Raw genomic sequence first — 3,525 nt, 5'->3', positions numbered from 1 at the left:
TGTCACCATTGCCAGACCTGGCCCATATCTGGATGACATACCACTTAGTATGCCAGAAGTCTGGCGTCGACCTGTCTGCTATGTGGGTACACGTTGAGCCATCCTTGGGCAAATTACTGAACTCCTGATGCACTCCTGTGTGAATGTGTGTGACAGTTACAAAGAGCTTAAAGGCATACGATAAAAAGCCACTGCATGAATGTGCATGTGAAAGGGTGAATAAGGCTTGCAGTAAAAAAAAAAGTTTGAAGTGCTTACAAAAGCACAATAGACCTACGATTCCTGTCCATTTACCACTTGCGATGAGCAATTTTATCAAAGATCTGACACATTTGCTGTAATCAACTTCACTTTGCTTTTTTGGAAGCATCATTGTGAGGCGAGGAGCCCGACATATAAACCGAGAGCTGAGTAGGTACAATCAAGCAGTCCACAGTTTCCCAAGGAGTAGTTTAAGCAATATTGACAGGGTTAGACTTTGTTTAATGCTTTGTGAAAACAACTTACAGCATCACCATTTTGACACACTGGATGAGATCCCATCACAGAGGCACAAATAAAAGACGATGTAACTGGACTTTAAATAGCAGATGTTCTAAAAATGATCCACAAGTGCATGTGGAGGTCACTCTTAGTGAAAAATAATAATAACAGATTGCCTTTATAAAGCACTTTTTGAGACTTTACAATTCCACTATTCATTTACTCTCACACACTGGTGGAGGCAAGCCACAGCTGCCCTGGGGCAGACTGACAGAAGTGAAGCTGCCATATCACACCATCAGCCCCTCACCAGTAGGTGAAGAGTCTTGCCCAAGGACACAACAACCAAGACAGACAGAGGTGGGGATCAAACCGGCAACCTTCCTGTTACAAGATGAGCTTCCCAACCACCTCAACCACGGTCACCCCAATCAGCTGAATCTGAGGTTAAGGGATTTGATCTTTTGAGCTCCCAAAACTTGTGCCCAAAAGCTACAAACCAAACCATGAGCCAAAACGTTATCCGCTAACCGAGAAGGTAAATAAAATTGATGGGATGTATCATTTGGTATGTCAGGATTCAGGCAGACCTGAGAATGGTGGCAAACACTGAGTGCTGTTCTTATTCAAAGTATATCTGACAAGGCTTGTGGGCACTCTTGTCAGCAAAGGTGAGCATTTACTCTGTTGCTCAAGGAGCTACGCCTCATGAATCAGAGTGGTTCGAGTGCTGGTGTAGAATAGGGCAGAACACGTCAGATCTCTGGTGTCTCAAACTCTTAACACGCACAGCTTAATAAGAGCCACTGCTAAGATCTGCTTATTATTGCTTTTGCTTTTAAATGAATGAGTGCTCTGAATAAAAAAGAGGAAAAAATGTGAGTACATTTTAAAGGTCCATTTAACACAATTTAATAAAAAGTCAAGAGAGAGCCAAGAAAAAGAAGCAGATATAGAAGCAGATTATCTGTCTTTACAGGAACTATCTCTGCTAAAGCTCACGTCTTATAAATGGAAACAATTTCCAATATGACATCTACATACTTATGGAGCACTTACAGCAGGGAGGGTAAGAACACTCAGCCTGTCTTAACACTAAATCCAAATATAACTCTGTTGCTGCTGTTTTGGTGGGTCGTCCCCCCACCACCCACCCCGCCTCTTTGTTTTTCGATATTGAGCTTTTACACCCTTTCAGCTGATGTCTCAAGCAGACGATTCGTCACGCCTTTGCCTAAATATGTCAGAGTGCGGCGGAGAGACAAAAAGCAGAAGCAGGAGATGGAAAGTCTGTCATGTGGGAGTCAAACTGGGAGAAAGCGGGGACACCCCTCCCCTCCCTGCAAGACACATGCCGATAACCCATGCATGCACGCCTCCCGTCCTATCAGATGTGTGTAAACACAACCGCATTAGGACATTCATTCACAGACAGTGGCCTTGGTAATGTGATAATGACATGGCATTTTCCCACAAAAGAAACATCACCGCTCTGCTTTGCACTTACTTTTCCCAACATTGCTTCATTTAAGCGGCTGGGCTGTGATGTTATGCAGACCCTGTATTTGAGATGTGTGTTTGATATGTGCAACTGTATGTTTTCACTGGGCAGCTGCCGTCTGCCTTCATGCGCAGAGTAGACTGCTGGATGATATATTGTGGCGCTGTTAATGTAGAAATCGTTTTTTTGGGCTCTGGTTTGAACCCATATACACTGCCGAGTAAGGAGAGAGAATAGTGCGGTTTGTTAACACTGTACACAAGGCGCGTGGTATTTCAGATGAATTGATTTCACTGTTCATATTTCATTAATTCATTAAAAAAATGTAACTATCAGGTTAAGAGTCCAGTTGGTGGACTCTTAATGTGCTGACATAATCATTTTTATAGGATTCAAATGTGATTAAAGTGAAACAGGGCTCCTCTAACTCTCTTACAGGAAATATTCCCACATGTCTGCAGGAGGCCAGGCCTAACTGAGACAGCGATTAGCCAGGAGAGGGGCAAATGAATTCAAAAACCCTTTGACTCCAGTCAAGTCATAAAACGTTTACGTCATTAAAGGTTGAGTATGTCAAACCCACCACTAGATGTCAGTAGATTGCAGTCAACTGAGTTCTGTTTTCTTACACTTCCCAATTCAAGTGCATAAGCCTAGCTACATGGATGCTATAGGAGAAAAAACTCTAGTTGCTGTTATGCTGTAGTGAGAGTAGGCTGTCAGTCCATTGTTTACCCCAGCTGTCAGTATGTGTCCACATCTATTTACTCTGGAGGACAGTGTAAAACTGTGAATGGAGTCTGATATGAGTCGATTAGTCAGCGAAGCTCACTTCTGTCTGATGACAGTGATGCTGAGGTGAGTTGTTGAGGACATCCTGAACTTTTCTGTCAGTACGAGCAGCTGTTTTTGCCGCTGTTAGCCAGCATTAGTGAAACTTACTCTGAAGTACATCTAACATTGTTGGATGTACTTCAGTACATGTACATCTGTCTAATCTGTTGTAACTGTGAAAGTATTGGGACTAAATACAGATGTTTATGCACGTTTTCATATGTTAGAGCACTGACTTTAGTTCAGCAGATGAGGCTGGCAGTGATGAGAATGCCTAAGAGTTATTTTCCGCCTTTTGCGTACCAAGTGTTACAGTCGATAGTCTCTCTCTCGCCAATAAAATAAAACACAATTAGGAAAGATGGCCATGTCCATGGCAGTCACTGTATTCAAGATGATGAGGCAATGGCAACATGGTGATTTCCACAAAGCGGCACCTGCTCCTGTGTATATTTAATGGATAAATTCTAAGTTTGAGGGAAGGCAGAAAGTGCAAAAAGTTAAAAAACAAAACAAAAAACAAACTGATTGTGCCTTTAAGTAAGCATTAGCTATTTTATTAACCAACAATAGCAATTCCTGCAAGAATAGTGGAGATCTGAAGTTCTGATTTGGAGTAGAGATGGCACGATACCACTTTTTTATGTCCGATACCGATACCGATATCATAAATTTGGATATCTGCCGATACCGATATGAATCCGATA

This window comes from Haplochromis burtoni, unplaced genomic scaffold, assembly GCF_018398535.1.
Source record: "Haplochromis burtoni strain Fernald_Lab_line unplaced genomic scaffold, NCSU_Asbu1 Contig_94, whole genome shotgun sequence".
Lineage (NCBI taxonomy): Eukaryota > Metazoa > Chordata > Actinopteri > Cichliformes > Cichlidae > Haplochromis > Haplochromis burtoni.
Note: the sequence above shows the minus strand (reverse complement) of the source record.